This window comes from Lissotriton helveticus, chromosome 12 (genome assembly GCF_964261635.1).
Source record: "Lissotriton helveticus chromosome 12, aLisHel1.1, whole genome shotgun sequence".
In the NCBI taxonomy this organism is placed as follows: domain Eukaryota; kingdom Metazoa; phylum Chordata; class Amphibia; order Caudata; family Salamandridae; genus Lissotriton; species Lissotriton helveticus.
Genome location: NC_136073.1, coordinates 14,746,893 through 14,768,468, shown reverse-complemented (window position 1 = coordinate 14,768,468; position 21,576 = coordinate 14,746,893). Strand labels below are relative to the sequence as shown.

General features: G+C 47.0%; 1 protein-coding gene across 1 annotated transcript in view; it reads left to right on the top strand.

Annotated features, from left to right (window-relative positions):
* Nucleotides 1-21,142, top strand: part of CELF5 (CUGBP Elav-like family member 5) — a 428,249-nt gene extending 407,107 nt beyond the window's left edge. The window contains exon 13 of the mRNA XM_078669977.1: nucleotides 14,705-21,142. The gene's annotated coding sequence lies outside the window, so the exon portion shown is untranslated. The remainder of the gene's footprint in view (nucleotides 1-14,704) is intronic.
* The last annotated feature ends 434 nt before the right edge of the window (nucleotides 21,143-21,576 follow it).

The following is a 21,576-nucleotide window of genomic DNA, read 5'->3' as shown; positions in this document are numbered from 1 at the left end:
GCCAATCTGATAACGGTAGGGTACAGGCTTGTGCTCTACTCCTAAAGAACTGTGAAGGCATCCTTTGTGAATTTTTTACAGTAAAAATTGTGACCTCTTTCCGGCTGGATAAGTCACCCAACCAAATATAGTTTCCATTGTGTCTATATTGTATTGTGTGCTCACCACTAAAAGCATGGGACCACTGTTGTGTTTATAAATTAGATCTCCTCCAAATATATGTCGCATGTCACAGGGGCTTTCCACTCAGGCCAGATCTCCTATCCAGGCATCAGGGCCAATTTTTTACATCCAATAATTGATTCCTGAAATTTGCCAGCATTGCTCCTGAATTCACTCAATACGACCATCTAAATCGTCCTGAAGATTGTATGGCTATTGTTAAAGAATCAAAGTGACCGTCTTTACAATCATATTATGTGCTCATGTAAAAAGGCTCTTTTATGTGATATCGAAACAATGGGCATGATCCTGTTAGTGTACAATGTCATCTTCCTGTACTTACTGCACTTGGCCTGGTTAGGTCTAAAGTTCTTTTCCATTAAGGTCCACTAAGCAGCTATTACCGCATACAGAAAATCTCCAACGCAACCATCTTTCTTCAAAAGCCCTGTGGTCAAAATGTTTTGGGAAGGAATTAAACTTTTCCCTCCAGTTAGGAGACCACCTTCTCTTTGAGAATTAAACTTAACGCTAGCAAAGCTGATAGGCCAACCATTCAAACCCATCCATAAATCAACCTTGCAATATTGGTCATGGAAAACAGCATTGTTAATAGCCGTTACCTCTGCACAGAGTTAGTGAGTTAGAGGCTTAGTCATCTTCAGAACCTTTCGCAATTTTCCATCATCATATAGTTCTGTGTGCACACCGTTCCTTTTTATGGAACGTGGTCTCAGCCTTTCATATTGACCAATCTATCACACTTCCTACATTTTTTCCTAACCCCACTACAGCAGCAGAGAGATGTCTGCATTCTCTTGATGTTAAGAGTGCTCCATCTCTATTTGGATAAGTCGAAATATATAAGGAAGTTAAACCATCTTCTCATAAACTATTGCTCTTTAAGGCTTAGCTGCTTCTAAACAATCTATAGCTAGATGGCTAGTTTATTCTATTTCTTTACGCTACCAAATTGCTAATAAACCTTTACTAGGAATACCTAAAGCTCACTGTCCAAGAGGGAAAGCAGCAACCACAGCTTGGGTCAGACAAGTTCTAATGTTTGATATCTGTAAGACAGCTACTTGGATAGCTATACATATACAAGGCCCTTATGTCTAGACACAGACACTCCGGCCACAGCAAATTTTGAGCAAGAAATGTTGAGCAATCTGTTTTAATGGTTCCAAGTTTTCGGCTGGATGTGTTTGTAGAGTGTAGTACAGCTATTACAGCTTACGTGCATTAAAAATTTACCCCATACGGATACCTGGCAGCCACAGTATGGAGATCTTTTTCTCAACTTGCTACTCTATTCAACGTTTGACTATCAATGAAGATCCTACAATGTAGAAGGAAAAGTTACATACCTGTAGTCCAAGTTCTGCCTCGCAGGTGTGGCTCCTCCGTAATAGCGGAGGAGCGTCACCGCACTTCCAGCAGATGAAAAATAAAATGATACTAAAATTGTTGTATTATCATTTTATTTATCACTTCGTGAGCAGCCTAACTGGGCAATGGAGTCTGAGGCTGGGCAAGGCCATGGCAGAAAGGAGTGGTTGGCACTTATAAGTAAGCATGTCAGTTAGGCTGGCTGTCTTAGGCCGGCCTAACGGACATGCACACTTATATTTCTCCAACCCAGGTGTTTTGCACAGCCGGGTTGGAGAAAAGCTACAGCTCCCTGTGTCTGAGTGAGCATCAGGTCAGCCACTCAGGCACTTTCCCAGGCTAGCTATAGCATGAGAGCAGCATCTGGATTGGGTTGGGAGCCTGTGCTGTGGACCATAGACATCTGGAAGGAGAGCTTAAGAGGAGCACAAAGGCGGTCAGCAGCACCAGGTAAGTTTTTTGTATAACTGCCCTCCCACTGCCCCTACTCTTTAGATTGCCAGCGACCGCCACGGCTGCTGCATACGCATCTTTAATGGCGTCATCAACATCCCACCCTCCTCCCCAGCTGTCAGTGCATATGTATTATGTACTTCACATAAAGAACTGCTACTCACAGGCAAACTGCCACTGATGTGCATTGTGGGATAGGGTGCTTCCGTGGCTCCTAAAGGTACAAGCTTCTTTTTTAGCTCCTATCAGTGGTACCCTATCAGGCTTCATTTTCTCCTCATGCTGTTTGCACACAGGCAGCCTGCTTTCCGAGATAAAAGTTTGAGCACTCAAAGGCTATGTTGGGGTTTTCCCCAATAATTCTTATACAGCATTCAGACGGAAAAGTAATCGCTGACAAACTACACTGAAATTTTATTATAATAAAAATCTGTGATGGATTCTTCAATTTCATTTTCCTAAAAATTAAATATATATATTGAAGAAGGTGTTCCAGGATCTGCGCAGGCTGCACGGAATTATTTAGCACTTATGACTTCAATGCAGAACTAGGACCACAGGTATGTAACTTTTATCCAGTATTATGGGTGTCTTTCATAGATTCACATGCCTGAATCATTCCCCGTCGTCGAGACGGGAGTCTCCGGTACATAGAAAAGTAATGTCCTATAGACATATATAGAGAAAAATAGGCCTAAGGGCCTCGCCTTAGTAGCCTATCTATGTCATTTTGTAAAAAGGACCAAACTCCAGAAGGTAGCCAATCAGCTGTCCCCTCCCTCTAGAACCTTCCTGTCAGGAGCCTCTGTCTCTCAGATTTTCTACCGCACGTTGTGCTAGGGAGTCTCCACCTGAGTTCTCCTCAGGTTTCCTTGTTTAAACTCTTTTCTTCACAGAAATTGGATATTTTCTTCATAATTCTACCATGGCTGATCCACAGAAGAAGGGTCTCTTCAGAGCTTGCTCTTCTTGTGGTAAGAAGAGGCTCCATATCGATGATAAGCATGAAACCTGCTTATACTGTCTTTATCCGGATCATACTCCAAAAGAATGTAGGATTTGTAGAACATTCTCCACAAAAACTCTAAAAGACAGAGAAGGTCGACTTCTACTCTGGCTGAACAAGCTGAAAACCTGGAGTCTTCAGAGGACGGTGAGATAGCTTCTGTTTCCTCTAAATTATCCTTGAAGAGGCCAAGGGTTGCTTCCCCTAGCCCTACAGACGTTCCTCCTAAAAAGACTGTCAAAAAGTCTTCAGAGGCAAAATCCACAACGTCTGACAAGGAGGTTCCTGCCTTCAGAAAGCCTGCGCCGTCGTCGACGACGACCTCGTCGACGCTTCCCTCAGCGCAGAAGAAGACTGTGTCTCCAGTCTATGTTTCGACGACGGTGTCGACGACGACGGCGTCGTCAGCCTTCTCTTCGATGACGACGACTACTCCATCGTCGACGGCGGGTAAGCCTGTGTCGTTGATCATCCTCATTAGAAAACCGGCGACGACGATAAGGAGTTCGTCGACGACATCAGCGTAGACGACGAAGACAAAACCGCCTTCGACGCAGAAAATCTCGACGACGAGCGTGCCGTCGACGAAGACATCGACGACGATGAGGTCACCGTCGACGAGTGCACAGTCGACGAGGATACCGTCGACGAAGGTACCGTCGACGAAGGTACTGTAGATGAAGGCGCCAGCGACGACCGTTGATATTCCCGTCGACGACGACACCGTCGACGATACCATCGTCGACAACATGGAAGCAATCGGAGCTGATTTCTCCGTCGTCAGCTGCCATTCAGCCGTCTACGACCCCACCATCGACGACCGGGCCATTACCACCAGCGGATGGTCTGCATCAAACCCCTCTGGGAATAAAGGGTGCAAAGAAGTCAATAACACCGGACTTAACGTCTCCCAGTAGGGTGCAAAAGTTGCCCCCAGCTCGCCTACTGCAGGACGAGGAATCAGACGAGGATATGTACGAACAGGCTACCAGTCCTTCACATCTAATAGTGAAGTGCCAAAGCACTGATGAGGAGGGGGATGAAGTGGAATTTACAGAAGAGACTGAACATTCACAAGTCCAGACGCAAGTCGCGCCTATGGTATGCCCTCCAGTGTCTATAGTTTCAGACTTGCAGTTCTTGATTCAAGACTACAAGCAGCGATTTCCTGATTCGTCCTCTGCTCCATCAATGGGGACAAATCCAGCTACATCTGGACCGACGCCATCTTCACGGCCCAGACCATCACCATTATTGTTCCGTCAGGAAGGAGAGCCAGTGCAGGATATCCCGTCTTCTGACGAGGAAGTCGAAGAACCGGAGGATGGAGAGGTCCGAGATGACCAGTCTGACCATGGAGATGATGAGGACTACATCGCTCCATCTCCTGCCACACCTGAGCCCCACTACCTCAGACTCACCGCCAGTGGACATTGGCGGATTTCATAACTTAGTGGAGAGAGCGGCCAAAAGATTCCATATGATGTTAGAATCTCATGAAACAGACTGTTTCCTGTATGATTTTAAAGACCCGATTAGGAAAACGACCAGATCAATTCCTATCATTGACCACATATGGGACCAGGAAAAACAGCTGATGCAGACACCAGCCTCAGTCTCAGCAGTGGTACCAAGGCTGGACAAGAAATATAAGGCACCAACAACAGCGCCAGCTTGCCTTACTGGTCATCCCAAACCAGACTCTGGTTACCCAGGCGGCACAGAAAAATTCTAGGAATCCGTCATCTCCATTGTCAGCTCCACCGGACAAGGAGGGCAGGAAACTGGACAGTATTGGCAAACGCTTTTCCACCACGTCGGCCATGACTGTCAAAGTAGCTAATTCTATCGTGCTACTGGGCCGCTACAACAGACAATTGTGGGAGGATATTGCTCCGTATCTGGCGGAGCTACCTGATACCGTGAAAGAGAAGGTTCAATCACTCCTTAAAGAGGGCCAAACATCAGCATCGGAACTTATTGATTGTGCGATGGATGTTGCAATGACCGGCTTCAGACAGCTAGCAGGGGCTGCGGTCTTGCGAAGGCAGGGGTGGCTTAAAGCTACATCTTTTCACCAGGAGGTCCAAACTAAGGTGCTGGACATGCCTTACGATGGCCAACACCTCTTTGGGGGAAACATCGATGAGGCCCTACAAACGATCAAAAAAGATACGGACACGGCAAGGGCGCTTGGCACACTACAGTTTAGGAGCCAGTCCTTTCGAGGGAGCAGAGGAAGAGGTCAATCCTCGTACAGAAGATCTTACCAAAACAAGTCCACATACTCCTATAATCAAGGCCGATCGCAATACCAACAGCGTCAGCAGCAACAAGGTCGCCAGACCTCGTATGGAAAGTCCAACTACAGGGGAAAGAACCAGAGGAAACCCACTGGCGAACGCCAATGACCTTTTCCAACAGCCAGTCCGTCCACAATCTCTTTTTTTCAAACTTGGAGGAAAACTGACACACTTCCTCGACAATTGGAGATCAATTACAACAGATCGGTGGGTGCTCCAATTGATCCAATTCGGATATTCATTGGAATTCAAATCAATTCCCCCGGCAACTCCTCCTCGCAAAATGCAACACAGGAATTTACTATTACTCCTTCAAGAGGTCTCTTCTATGTTGAAGAAAGGAGCAATAGAACGAGTACCATGAGCCCACAGAGGAAAGGGATTTTATTCCAGCTTCTTTCTGATACAAAAGAAAGGGAAGAAATGGAGGCCCATCTTAGATCTCAGGGCACTCAACACATTCTTGAAGAATCAATCATTCCGCATGGTTACGATCCAGGAGATTCTGGGATTACTAGAGGAAGGGAACTTTATGACGTCTTTAGATCTGCAAGACGCATGTTACCATATCCCTATTCACAAAGGTCACATGAAATTCCTCAGATTCGCAGTGGCGGGTCAACACTATCAATTCTGTGTCCTCCCATTTGGCCTCAAGTCCGCACCTCGGATATTCACCAAGTGCCTCTCTCCAGTGGCGGCTTTCCTACGACAGCATGGACACCAGGTCTTCCCATATCTGGACGACTGGCTGGTGAAAGCACCATCTATGAAAGGCGCAGCCAAATCCTCTAGCGCCTGTCTCAATCTTTTCCAACACCTGGGCCTGACACTCAATCACGAGAAGTCTACTCTGCAGCCCTCCCGAGTTCTTACCTTTCTCGGGGCGACACTGGATACGGAATGTTCAAAAGCATTCCCGTCTCAGGAGAGAAAGCTCAAGCTTATCACTCTGGCTACCGCAGTAGCATCGAAGAAAACCTTACTGGTCCGAACTTTCAAGTCCCTCTTGGGGATAATGTCCTCGTGTATCCTGCTTATTCCCCACTGCCGGCTCAGAATGCGCCCACTGCAGGAGGCCTTGACCAGACAATGGACTCAAAGCACAGGTTCTTTCGAGGATCGCATTGTGATAACTCAACAAATGACCAAGGCCTTACTCTGGTGGAGGTCGCTCAAGAACCTCTCACAAGGGCTACCATTCCTGCTTTCTGCAGCCCCACATGTGGTAACAACTTCGCCTCTCTAGAGGGATGGGGAGCGGTCCTCCAGAAATTGCAGATCAGTGGCAAGTGGACGGGCCAGTTAAAGCAGCTCAATATCAACCTCCTAGAGCTGAGGGCAGTTTTTCTAGCTCTGCAGGCTTTCCTACCACGCATCAAGAACTCTCCAGTGCTCATCAGGACCGACAACACACCAACGATGCACTACTTGAACAAGCAGGGAGGAACGCGTTCGCTCACACTATCTTGCGAATCGCAGAAAATCTGGAACTGGCTTGTGACCCACAGTATCAGGTTAAAAGCGGAGTATGTCCCAGGCAAGGACAACATCATAGCAGATGCTCTAAGCAGACAGAGATCTATGTCCAACGAATGGGAGCTCGACCAAGAGGTGCTAGATCACATCTTTTCGGAATGGGGGACACCGCAGATCGACCTTTTTGCCACCAGGGAGAACGCCAAATGCCGCAACTTCGCAAGTTGGCATCCCCAGTTAAGGTCCCTCGGAAATGCATTTTCCATCGCCTGGTGCAACGTGTTTGCGTACGCCTTTCCGCCGTTCCCTCTGATACAACGAGTCCTCAGAAAGATGAAGATAGAGCACTGCACTTTGATTCTGATTGCCCCGTTCTGGCCGAGACAGCATTGGTTCACGGACCGCCATCGCCTCTCAGTTCAGCCACCAATCCGTCTGTCTCTACATCCATCTCTGCTCACGATGTCAGGCCAAGTACAACACCCGAATCTGAAATCACTCAGGTTATCGGCTTGGCTCCTGAGTACCAAGAGTTCTGCCAGCTAGACATCCCGCAGGAGTGCAAAGAAGCCCTCGCGAAGGCAAGAGCAGAGAGCACAAACAAAACCTATTCCTTAAAGTGGAAACGCTTTTGCATCTGGTGTAAGGACAAAAATCTACATCCCTTTCAGGCTACTCCGGAGCAGCTACTACCATACCTGCTACACCTGGCACAGTCGGGCCTTGCACACTCCTCCATCAGGGTTCATTTGGCGGCAATCTCACGGTATACAAGTACTTCAAAAGGGCCCTCTCTCTGGTCACACAGGTTAATAAAACAATTCCTTAAAGGACTCTACAGATCCTTTCCTCGGCCAAGGAGGGTTCCACCAACATGGCATCTCAATGTGGTCCTCAACCAATTGATGAAACACCCTTTCGAGCCCATTCACAGGGCAGACGTCAAATACATTTCCTGGAAAACAGCCCTCCTACTGGCACTGACCTCAGCAAGAAGGGTCAGTGAACTACAGGCTCTTTCCATGCAAAGTCCCTTCATGCAGTTTAAGGAAGACAGAGTGGTTTTAAGAACTAATCCTCGGTTTATTCCTAAGGTCCCGTCGGACTTCCATTTAAATGAGCCTGTAGTCCTCCGATCATTCTTCCCAAATCCCAGCACTGCAGCTGAAAGAACTCTGCACTCTTTGGACCTGAAGAGGTGTCTTAAATTTTACCTTGACAAGACAAAACAGTTCAGGAAAACTAATCAGCTATTCATCGCTTTTAGTAGACCAAGAAAAGGCATGCCGCTTTCCAAACAAAGTATTTCAAGATGGATATCTTCGGCAATTGCCTTTTGCCACGACAAAGCCGGATGGCCATTGCACTCCAGAGTAAGAGCTCATTCTACAAGAGCTGTGTCCACATCGGCTGCACTGTTCGCTGGGGTGCCAATACTGGACATTTGCAGAGCAGAGACGTGGAAGTCGCTGCATACCTTCACCAGGCACTACGGCCTGGATACGGAACTGATGCAGGATGCGGCAGTTGGCCAGGCTGTGCTTCGCCATCTATTCCAATGAGGTGAGCCTTCCTCCTTCCCACCATCCTTCTCTGGTATGCACATTTATTTTCTTATTTCTTGTTATTTATTGATGGCACATAGTCGCATGATATGTATTATCTACAGACTGGTATATGCTGTTCCATCACAAATGTGCATAATGTATTGCTTGCTACTCTGATTCAGGCATGTGAATCTATGAAAGACACCCATAATACTGGATAAGAAATGCGTTACTTACCTGTATCTGCAGTTATCCAGTATTGGTGTCTTTCATAGATTCACATGCAACCCTCCCGCCTCCCCTGGAAGGACTCACTTATCTCTCTAACAGCATTACGCCTACCTAGCTTGGTGCGTACCAAAATCTGAGAGACTGAGGCACCTGACAGGAAGGTTCTAGAGGGAGGTGACAGCTGATTGGCTACCTTCTGGAGTTTGGTCCTTTTTACAAAATGACATAGATAGGCTACTAAGGCGAGGCCCTTAGGCCTATTTTTCTCTATATATGTCTCTAGGACATTACTTTTCTATGTACCGGAGACTCCCGTCTCGACGACGGGGAATGATTCAGGCATGTGAATCTATGAAAGACACCAATACTGGATAACTGTAGTAACAGGTAAGTAACGCATTTCTTCCTCATCAAGCATAAGAAGGCTCTGCACTGGAATTGTTCCAGGTCGTGCTTAATGTACAAGGTTCTATATCGATCTCGTCCCTGGAGCCGACAGCCACTTAAAATGTTGGTCTTCGTCATGCTTAAAGTCCTCAAGTAAGCATAAGTAGCACAAGAAATTTAAATGGGATTCCACTCCCTCGTGACACTAACATTTGCCTGAGCAAGCATGGGGTGGAGCCACCATTCTCAATCTTGCTCCCAAAGTTGAGCAACTTTGGAGCTCATTAGGCACCTGGTTCCAGTGAAACCCGTGTTTCCAGGGCCTTCAGCTATTCCGCATCAGATCAAAGAGTTCCACACAGCGATGTTCCAGCTCTTTGGATCTGTACCGGTTGCCAAGGAGCAGGGAGGCCTTCCACTGGGGATACCGGCAGCGGGTCCTCCATGCCTATTGTGCCTCTGGCTCTTGTTCAGACTCCGTTTCTGGCGCCACCACCCACAGCAGGTCCTCTCACGTTGACACAGATATGCCGCCTGAGGAAGCGGCCCCTTTGTTCTCTTCAATGCAGCGTCTACGCCGGTACAACCTCAACTGATGTTGCACCCAAACCGCCCGAGGTGCTACTTCCACATCTTGAATTGCCACATGGTCGACAACACTTTGCATTCCATTTTTGGGATTGATTCGGATAATGAATGTGTCCTGGGTGATGAGTTCACTCAGCTCTACCAGGATAAAAGTTGGTACAAGGACTTACTGGAGGCTAGTGGTCTCGATACATCCCTGGAGAAAGGCTTTTTTCTTCCCCCAGACCAGCCTCTGAGAAATTGGCTCCCTACACCATGGTGATGCATAGGGGGCCCTAAATGTTCATCCTTAGCTCCCCACATTGGCGTTTAAAAACAGTGTCTTGACAGAAGTCTTCCAACCAGGGCAAACATCTTCTGAGCCATTTTTTCCATTTAATTTGGAACTGATGGATGCTTTATTGGGGGCTTGGTCCAAACCTTGTTCTGCGCCCCTTCCTCCCCCGCCCCCAAGCCCACCCTAGTCAGTCAACTCATTGCCTCGTGGCATCTCCCTGCTACTCAGCTTTTCTTTCACATTACACCTAACTAAGCAAAGCCTAGTGGTCCCGTATTCCACCAACCGCTCAAATGCAAACATATTTTCCACCACTTCCCCTGATAAGGAATGTAAGTGAGTGGAAATGTTCGGAAAATGTATCTTTTCTTCTGCCAGCTTGGACCTCCACTCTGTTAACACCAGCCATTGTTCAGACAGTACTCACACACCCCTTGGGATTCAGTGGCACAAGTCCTTCCGGGTATTTCCGGAGACCTGCCTTCTATGCTCACTCAGGCAATTCAAGATGATTGTGATGCAGCCAAGTTCACAATTGGCTGTGGCTTGCACACCACTGATTCAATCAGGTGGGCCATAGGCATTAGTGTTGCCATTCGCCACCATGCGCAACTGTGATTGAGTGGCTTTTCTGGTGATGTCCAGGCCTCCCTGATGGACATGCTCTTTGATGAGACTCGCCTATTTGGGTATTTGGGTTTGAAGGAGAGCAGGGCTACCTCTCACTATCAGCTTTTCAGGCCCACCTCACCAAGTGCAATCGTTTCATTGCTCCTTTTACCTCTTTCTCCGAGGCGTCCCTTACCGCAAACATGTCAGCATGTTGCCAAGCCTACCAACCTCTTTAGCAGTCCCTTGCAGGGACACAGCCACCTGGTGGGAGGTAGAATCCACTGATTTGTAACGGGCTCGCAAGCGATCACGTCAGACATTTGTGTCTTAAAGATTATTTGCATGAGATATGCTTTACCCTTTATCTCTTTTCCACTGCACCTTCCACATCCTCTCAGCCACTGACAAAAGCCCATCTCTCCATTGTGTGGCAGAAAATGCAAGCCCTTTTGGCTAAAGGGGCTGTCGAGAGGGTGCCAGTGTCACAAGCAGGACGTGGTTGTTATACCCGCTACTATCTGGTACCCATGCAGGGCAGATGTCTTCGGCCTATTCTAGACCTGCGCCCTCTCAAGGACTTCCTCTGGAAGGATACATTTCAAATGCTCATTTTGGCCCAGGGCTGGTTGCCCTCCACCCTAGAGGCTGGGTGATGGCATTGGACCTGCAAAACGCCTATGTTCATATACTCTCGGCGCTACCTGCGGTCCGTGGTAGAACAGGAGCATTTTCAGTTCACTGTGGACTCGCCTGTGCCTATTGAGTGTTAGCAGCACACCTTCTGTGGTCAGGGGTGCCAGTGTTACTCTACCTCAATGACTGGCTATTAAACATTCAAAACTCAGCAGCCAGACTGGTCTTCGACATCCTTCATCGCAGCCATATCTCCGAACACCACTGAGAACTTCACTGGCTCCCAGTCAACAAAAGGATTAACTTCAAGCTCCTCACGCACGCCTACAAAGTCCTGCACGTTGCAGGATGAGCATACCTGAACCACCGCCTCCCATCCCACGTCCCCACCAGACACCTCCCCTCAGCTAGCCCTGGCCACCGTCCCTCGGATCCACAAGACAAGAACCAGAGAAGATCCTTCTCCTACGTCGCCGCCAAAACCTGGAAAACCCTGCCGATGCACCTCAGACAATACCGGTCACTGACCCAATTCAGGAAGGAACTCAAGAGCTGCCTCTTCAACTGAACATCATAGCACAGATGGATCAGCCCCCGTCGGGCACCATCCCCACCCCTTTGAAACCCTCACGGGTGAGTAGCCACGCTTTACAAACCCCGAATGATTGACTTATCCCAGTTAGTCGTCAAACCACCTCCTGACTATGGCAAACCTACTGTCATCTTTGGGGTTCACTATCAACATGCCAAACTCACACCTGACTCCTTCTCAAGCACTCCCCTTCATCTGAGCTGTTCTGGATATAGTTCTGTTTTATGCCTTTTCTCTAGGAAGAAGAGTCCAGGACATTCAGGCTATGATCGTGATCTTTCATCCGCGGTCTTGGATTTCAGTGATGTCAACACTAAGGCTGCTGGAACCGATGGTCTCCTGCATCCTGCTGGTCGAGCATGCCAGGTGGCAAATAAAGGCACTGCATTATAAAGTCTTAGTTGACCCAACATCAAGGGGACCTCCCAACCGTTTTCAGAATTTGGAGGAGACAGCAAAAGATCTGTTGTATTGGTTGCTAGATAGAGATTGGGTCTGATTGGAGCTGGCAGTGGTGACCAATGCATCAGTTCTGGGTTGGGACTGCCATCTGAGAAAGGTGGAGGACAGGGGCCTCTGGTAAAGTCCCAGATCCACATCAGCCTTCTGGAGAGGAGGGCCATTTGATTGGTGTTGAAATCCTTCCTTCCATCCATCAAATGGAGGCTGGTACAAGTGCTCATGGACAACACCACCGCCATGTAGTACTTCAACAAACAGGACGGGATGTAAAGGGAGTGGGGGATCACAGACTCTGTGCCGTGAGGCCTTATGTCCCTGAAAATGCTAGTCTACCAAGGAATTTGCTTGCTGGCGAATCACCTGGAAGGATCATTAAATACCAGGGCAGATGAGCTCAGCAGTCCATACCTAACGGATTACAAACAGCAGTTACACCAGAAAGTGGCGAAAGGTCTCATCCGCGAATGGGGTGAACCTTGGCTCGATCTCTTTGCCACCACCGAGAACACAAAATGTCGGCACTTCTGCGCATTGGAGTTTCTAAGGAGTCTCTTGCTCCACCTAGAGTAGAACTGAGCCCTGAATGCCTTTCCTCCAATACCACTCCTGCCCAGAGTTCTCAATATCAGAACAGACCGGGCACAAGAAATCGTGGCTCCAACATGGGCGCACAGAGTATGGTATCCAGAACTCCAGGACCTGAGCAAATGTCCTCCGACCAGACTGGCCCTCCTGGAGGACCTTCTATCGCAGTAATAGGGCAGTGTTCTGCATCCTGGCCTTCACACTCTCCAACTCCATGCTTGGAGATTGAGCGACAACCGATGAACACTTTCAACTTTTCTCCGGTGGTGGTGGTTCATGTCATCTTGGCAGCCATGTGTCCCTTCAACAAAAACTAGACACCTGTTGTGACAAATTTGTGGCTCATGCCGGATTGACCCCCTCTAAACCAAGTTATCTGACATTCTGTGATTTGTTCTCTCTCTTGCCCGCAAGGCTTTGGGCACAGTTAAGGGTTATTTTTCAGCCATCTTATAGTTCCAGATCAGCCCTTGTTTTTTGAGATCGCCTGTTGTGATGCCATTTTTGGAAGGGCTGCAACAGGTTTCCCTCTTCTCCGTTTCTCATGCCCTAATGGAACCTAAATCTGGGCCTGACTTATCTGCAGTGCCCCCGTTTGTGCTACTTCACAGCTGTCCTTTACAGCTTCATCCCTACAAGACTGTGTTCATCCCATCACCTCGGCTCAGAGCGTGGGTAAGCTTCAGGCTGTCAGTGCTCCATACACTTCCTTCTTCCCAAACAAACTGGTTCTGCACACTTTGGCACCCCTTCCTGTCAAAAGTTGTAATGCTGTTTCACATCAGTACCATCACTTTGCCAGGATTATATGCTCCGCCTCACCCCTCTAAGGAAGAGGAGAGACTCCATTGCTTGGAACCCAAGAGAGAGCTGAACTTCTACTTAGATCTTACTAAAGAACACCGGGTGGGTGATCAGCTCTTTGTGGGGCACCCTGGAGCAAAAAGCAGCAAGGCATTGCAGAAGAGAACCATCTCCCGCTGTATCATGCTCTGCATTAAAATCTGCTGCGCACAGGCCATAGAGCAGGATCCGGAAGGGCTGCATGCCCATTCCACCAGGGACAAAGCTGCTACCGCTGCATTGTCATGCAGAGTCCCAGTCCGTCTATCCAGGCGTCCCTCCAAACGTTCACGGAGCACTATTGCCTGTAAAGTCGGGTTTGCCAGGAGGGGCATTTTGCGTGCTCTGTCCTGCAGGACCTTGTGATTTGAGTCTGTTCTCAAACCTACCTCCGAATAGGTATTGCTTTGGTATCTACTTAAAAGGTGAGGAAGTCTTTATCAGAAAAACACATTACTTCTCTTGGTAATAGTCTTTCTGGTAGAGACAATCTTGCCGCAGATTCCTTCACGACTCTCCCATCCTCACCATCATGTGATCTGCCTTTAAGCTTTAATAAGAACCCAAGTCTAGGAATCTGAACACTGTCCATTTGCTTTTGGGGCTCTGTGCATTCTCAAAAGCAAATGACGTCAGTATGTGGGAGTGGCACTTATATAGGCCCTCCATGTACTTTACGGAGCGGAATGTTATCAGCGCTGAACCGCACGGTGCAACCTGCCTGCATGCATGCCAAGGGTTTGCTGAAAGAGTCGAGATCCAGTCCGACGCCTGGGGAGTAAGCAAAAGGTGAGGAATCTGTGGCTCTATGAGAAAGAGCATCACAGAGGGTAAGTATCCGGTTCTTTTTTTTTCTTTTAAATAGATGCACTGTATTTTTATTTAAAAATTAAGTTTTGTAAAAATGCATTTCGTAAAACATGAACATATTTATAGGTGTGGTAAAGTCCTGCGAATAAATTACATATAAATGGGAACCAAGACTATAGGTAGCTTTTCACTCCATAAAAAGTTCTGCCACTGTGTTCCATTGTATACCCCCCTTTGTACCAGAGATTCCAGGTTCGTGCTGGCCAGGCCTCTGCGGAGGCAGATATGCACAACATTTCATATGTATTAAACTCTTTCTTTCTCTTGTCCTTCTCACTGCAGGTAAAGGGAACATTTCTAACTAACGACCAATGTAAAATCGATCTTTCCAAAAGAAGATCCTGTGAAATGCAAGGGAAGAAAAAAAAAAAGACTTTGTATCGCAACTGCTACCCGTCTACCCTACCGTATCAAGTCCCTTTACCATGCTCCTTCCCAAGCCAGCGCCTTCCAAGGAGGTGTGTTAAAGAAGGCCTCCAGCTTCTCCGGATAAGGCTCTCTCACCTGCTGTACACCTGGTCCAGAGCACCTCACCTGGGAGCCTTCGCCTAGAGAAAACTTGGAACAGAACTAGAGAACTCGCAGGGACCAGAACAAGGACAGAAGTTCATTCTTTTTTCCTCAATATATATTTATTTCAAGTTAATTTATTTTTTGAGGCAATTAAGGGACCAAGATTTTTCAAGTCAGTTATTCTATACAGAGGTTGTGCTGCAAGAGGGGCTAGGTTTGTCAAAACTGGATTTTTTTTGCTTGGCTTCCGAATACCCAGGTGTTGCTGGATTGTACAGCTGGTCAGGCGGAAGTCACAGGTGTAGACCTAGTATGAGGGAAATATTGGGTTTGAGGTAAACATTTTACACAAAATGCCTCCAGAAATTAGTGTCAAGAGATTAATTCAGAAATCAAAGAGCTTTTATGCAACACCTTCAGAGCACAAACGCCTTGCACTCTCTCCTAGGACATGAGTACTTTGTCACTCAACTATCAAGATTGGTAACAATGCCCTTGTCTCTTGGGGTGGACCAGCTGAGAAAGCACAGCATTATGCGTAAAGCTTAAATTACAGGACATGCCAACCTTGCAGCAAGTCCTCATCATGTAATCCTCCAGTAACCTCCTGATGGAGGCCATTTAAAGGACCCTTTCAACCAGTCATGTCCGGCTAGGACCCGCATGGCTTCCAACTTCTTATTGGCATCACAGGACTAAGGCATTGAAGAATCTACAACTGGAGCACAGACCTTGCTATCTGGAAAGGGGACACGTGTGCAGCTCAAACACATGGCAAGCTAATGCCCATCAAAAATCTGCAACTAGAGCTCGGATCCGGCCGTTGAGGACACGTGTGCAGCTCAAACACAGGGTAAACGGGTGCCTCAATAATTCGCAGCTAAAGCAGGAACGTGGCTGTCTGGAAAATTGACAAGCGAGCTGCTTAGACACTCGGCAAGCAGGTGCCCCTCAAGGATCCTCAACTAGAGCACAGACCTTGCAGTGTAGAAAAGAGACAAGCACACTCTCAAACACAAAGCCTACAATTTGTATATTTTTTTGTTGCTATTTTTACATTAGTTTGTAAAAGAGGTGAAAACATGTGCCCTGAAGGAACTTTAACGTCGCTCCTGGATTAGAAAGCTGAAGAACGCCATGCCTGAGAAGAATGGTGGGCTATGGATGTCTCGGTTGAAGCAAGTTTGTCCGATGTAGGAGCTGCAATTCTTCCCCACAGTGCTGTAGCTTTGACTAAGCCTTGTAGCTCATGCCAGTCTTGTGCCAAAGGAGGTGCCCTTATTTCTTTTGAAGCGCACTTGCGTGTCGCAGAAGCAGTTACTCTTCCATGGTGTTCTAAGGAGCATTTGCTTAAGAGACCGTGCCCTCCACACTTTGCTAACCGAACAGAGCTGCCAATGAGCACCACCAAGGAAAGACCAAAGCAACTAGCTGCAGAGGCCTCTTTTCAACACAGTTCTGGCATCTCCATCATATGACCAGCACCTACACAGATTGCCCCCCTTTCTTATCAGAGGCCTGCGCCAGCTCCAAAACGATGCTTCGGGCCCATACACCAATCCGTACGCCAGGCAACGAAGAGGCATGGCTTGACCAACTCAGTAGGAACCCACTCTGTGTCCTTCCTACAGAACAGGTCAGAACTCTAAACCGACTCACTAAAATAGTGACCAGTCTGCCACGGTGTAGCCCTCTGAGAACAGACCGCGTTGGAAACATCTCAATTCTAAAGCGGTCTGAGGTAGATTAACCCATAAACCAGGATGGGCTTTAGGTATTAGGGAGATGGCTGGACGCATTACTTTATTCTAGTGACAAAACGTGCAGTGTTTTGAAAATTCGATTATTAAAATAATCGCCAGTTATGTGCCAAACCCCAGAGACTTGTCTGCCTACAAAGAGTCCCCGCCAATCTAGTGTTATGACTGCACGTAGACTGCTCATGGGTATCAGGAGTAGAAATCAATCCTAAAATTGCCTTGGTTTGTTACCTTGGATAGGTCAGTGGCTGCACAACCCGGGCCGTCTCCAACAGCAGCACTAAGCCCAAAATCAGAAGATAAGTGTCACCAGAGTAACTCAAAAGGGTGAGAAGTTCTGCTAAGCTCCCGGGCACCTGCGATAGCACAAGTCACCTCCACCGTCCTACCGGCTTGGGGGATGAAGAGGAAGGAGAGCCTGGCAGGTACCTTTGACAATCCCCACCGGTCCACTTCCTGGCTGGACCGGTGTTCTGGACTCTGCAGGTGTTGTACAGGAACTGCCTGAAACCTAAACACGCGAGAACGATGTTGGGTGAGCCTTAACGCAAGAGCCAGACTGCTGCAAAACTCTTCTTCCCTCGACCAGTGGCTCGCCGGACCTCACCAAGATCAACACCGCTGGACCCCAACTCCTCGACTTCTGCGGATTGGTGTAAATATTACTCGTGGGAACAGCTCACATGCTGCTTGGGGGGCGGTGGGTAGAGACAACTCCATTTCTCATCTTCTTAAACATTCCTTATTCCAACTGTGTTCAAACAGACACAGGGACTTTTAAAAAGTGACCTTTTTATCTTTTTCATGACACTGCCTTCTCTTTGGGTAACCCAAAGCCAGCACCCTCTCCTTCCTTGCATCCCTCCAAAGCAGAGACAGCACCCTGACCTGCACTACAGCACAGCACCCTCGTCAGCCTCTGAGCGACTGCTACATGTACAACAAAAACAGAGGCAGGAAGGTTTCTAAAGGTAAACCGAAGTGCAACAATTGCACACGTTTCTCCACGTGGCCTGACAGTGGTTCCAACACACCGTGCCCCATGTCCTGCCAAGATGTCTACTTCTTTGTGCTATGGTAGAAGCCTTTTCCGCTGGGAGGCTTTTCCGAAAGCTTTAGGCCTGTACAGAAGCCATCCACTCCCTTCATCCGAATGCCTGCTCAGCCAAAAGGGGTTCATGACACGTTTCTACACCGGACTGCAACAAAAGCCAGACGAACTCTGAAGGCAGCGCACCTCCTCAAACAGGGTGGCCATCTTTGTTGTATATACATTCTTTTGTTTTAAGTATTTCTGCATCCCTTTCTTTCTCCAGGGAAGAGAATGGCAGAAACTAGTTTCCTGATTATGAACCAGAAAATATGTGCCATTTACAAGGTGTTTTCAAAGCAACGTTTACAGGTAGCGTGGGTCACCTCCATGGACTGACCGGAGTGCTGCTCACAGACTTGGAGGGGTGGGGGCCATGGGGTGGGTGAGTCGGTACACTCCATTACACTGGTCGCCCTCCTGCCCCCTGGTGTAAAGCCTGGCATCCTTACTGATTGGGTGCAGTGGTTGTCCGCATGGCACTAGGGGCACACTGGGTGATGTGTTCTTGGACCGACTCCCACCAAGCAGGTTTTCAGGAGCAACCTTCAGATTTCAGGGAACAAGGAGACACTCTCTGAGAGATATGGACACGAACCTCGACACGCTCAACAAGAGTCGCAAGAGGCCAGGCGGCATTTTTACAAGAAAAGTGAGACATTCAACATGCTCTTTGCCCATGGACTTTGGAAACGGAGAGTTCATTCTCGTCTCAAGCTTTAGGTGACCCCAACCAGCCCTTCCCCATACATAACCCCAAGTAACTCCTTCCCTTCCACTGGTGTGCATACGTGGATGAGTGTGCTAGGACTTACGCGCGTCTGTTGTGCTGCTGGGTGACAAACATCCTGTTCCATCACTGGGGGGGAAGGTGAGCTCTGAACTGTGTTTCTTTGCAGAGTGTAAATATCATTTTTATACTTCACATCTGTTACGTATGTGATTTGTACGATGTAAGAGATTTCTCGACAAAAAACTATTTAAAAAAAATACTGAAATGCAGCACGCCATGGAGTCTGTTTTAGGGGAGTTTTCTGTGGCACTTGCCCTACTGGGGGGCTTATTGGGTGTATTCAGCCATTCCTGGTCTCTTCGGGATCACAGAGCACCAAGCCACAGGCTCAACCCCTTGCTAAAGCCCTGCATCGCCCCGTTACACAAAACTTACTTTTGGAGCATACGCGATCCTTTCCATGTTACATATGCTCCCCTTCCTATTTATTGTGTTCTCACTTTATATCACTTTTTCACTCATTTTCTAATCTTACCTCTTGCTGCCTTCATATTTATCTCCCTGGCATCCTGTAAAGTTATGAAGAATTCTGTTTCTTTAACCATTAATATAAAGTGTAATCCCATCCCAGGACTGGGGTTTTTACAACCCAATGCGGACTGTCTGCTAATTTTCATAATTCACAATACCATAAGTTTCCTACTGCATGGGACACCAAGGTAAGAGGCATTGTGGGATACCAGTCTGTGTCCTAGAAATTGCTCTTTAATGCCACACCTAGGTTTATTTAATATACGTTTCACCAGACTCTCGGTCCAGCCAGTGGTTAAGTGGACAGCACAGATATATAAACCTGCAAGCTCTACGCGTCATCAGTCTGCACCCTGTCCCACTGAGCTATCATACCAACTCTTGAGGTACTTGTTTCCTGGCCTTATATCCGCTCTCCGGGACAAGCCTACTCAAAGTTTACATTTTTTGCCCATTTCCTAGCTGCGAAATAAGAGGTCCTGGTGTCCACTGCAGAGATAAACAAATTGCTTAGAATAAAAGCAGATTGCCTTTCACCCACTTTTTGCACCAAAGAATTTTTCATTTTTTGATTATAACCACCATTTACTTAATACAGGATACTTGTGTCTTATAAGACTCTGTTGCTGCTTTAACAAAGTAAACAGAGGGTAACTTTCACCAACAACTATATAACTGTACTTGGCAGTGTGTGCTGATATCAAAAAACCACAAAGCCCATCCTGTGGCACACTTTTTGCTTTTGATCCTATCCTACCCCAAATTTAGTCCAGGAATTAAAGCACATTACAAGTAAGGCTCCCTGTTTTCCGTTTTTACTGACAGAAAACATTTATTTTCTTGTCTGGATTTATTTTTAAATATGGATAAAAACGGAAATTAGGTTGCTTTTTGAGTAATTCTAAATACTGTCTGCCATGACTGCCAGGCCAATGGCTGTGCGGATTGATAGGTAAAGGGGCTAAAAAAGAAAGGAATTTTAGTAAAAACGTAAACGGAAGTAGATATGCACAAGGTTGATAATGAAATCTGCATATTCTCTTACAAGTGCATTGATTTAACTTTTGCAGGTGTCACAGCATTGAAACCTGGTAGGCATTCGAGCATGAGTGCATATTTACCGGTTAAATAAATGTGGAGGTATACTAATTTTAGCTTCATTTTTCCACAAAACCCAAAATAAATATGGATAAATAAGATAAAATTAGCCAAAAAGAAATATGGATAAATACACACGGAAATGTCAAAAAAATAAATACCATAAAACCAGGAGCCCTAATTACAATTACGCAAAACTACTACTGATTTTGTAAATCTTTAAGCCCAGAAAATGCAATCTAAGGTACCATGTGTTGAGCCAAGCTTCCACATTTGCTGTTCATTGCTCATCACTGCTCAGGTTCAGCAAGGAGTGTTGCGGTGCACTGTAGGTAATCTGCCGCCACCCCTGAAGCCTTTTCATATTGAGACGGTGATCCCCTGTAGTGTACAGAGGTGGATACCTGTAGGCCCTTCATTACCACACGGCTTGCAAGGGCCAGCGGTCTCTCCCCAAGTTACATTACAATGACACGCAGGAAAATTATTTTTTTTCTTCAAAAAGGAGCTGGTAGTAGTGGTCACTACACAACAGATCTTATTTAAAATCATTAGCGGAAGGCTTGTTCGAGTGGTCGGGTTCTTTCTGGAATGCTACAGGAAAAGTTTGGAGGAATGTGCTTTTATTCCAAAAGGGCAAAGCTGGCTCTAAGGCAGCAAATCACAGATCATAATAAAGGCGATACACACCACTGCCCTCCAGCAGCCGCCGGGCCACAAAAATCCAGACCAACGGGGTCCATAGCTCGCTAATACAGACTCTAAAGGCTGATTAAATGAAGTGTGAATAATTTAATAAAAAGTATTAAAAAAATTAAAGTAAATTTTAGAAGGATCTTATACGCGGTATGAAATTTAAGAATGTGACGTATCCATTCCACTTTTCTGAAGCAACTGCCGAGTGTTGAAATGTGAGACTGTCAGGACTAATGTGAAAAATCCTGCGAGCTGAAGATCCCAACACTTATTTAATAATAAAAGGTTTTACTTGATAATTCATTTGTCTAGTCGTGTTCGTTTCGCAGAATTCAAGTTTGAAAAAACTGGGGCTCAAAGTCGCCCCCTGTATCCTGCATGGGAGGGCCATGCAGGAGTGTGAAGAGATCTTAATGTTACCAACATTTGTTTGAACCTGCAACAGCTTAAGAGTTTGGGCACCCCTTTCATCCTGGGATGGTCACTGACCAGAGTCAAGTTGTCTATACACTGCATTTTACCTATACAATATGGCATTGGACAAGCACAGCCTGGCCGTCCCCCACTCCCTCCTCCCAGCCCTTTCGGCCCACCTTAATCCGGACTCGCAATAGATGGGAGATTTTGCAGCACTTTGCAACTCTTGGTGTTTAGGGATGTTAATGATGGGCACAAGAATTTTTTTTTAGCAAAGCGATTAAAATAACTCCTTTTTGCAAAGTCGGCTAGTTAA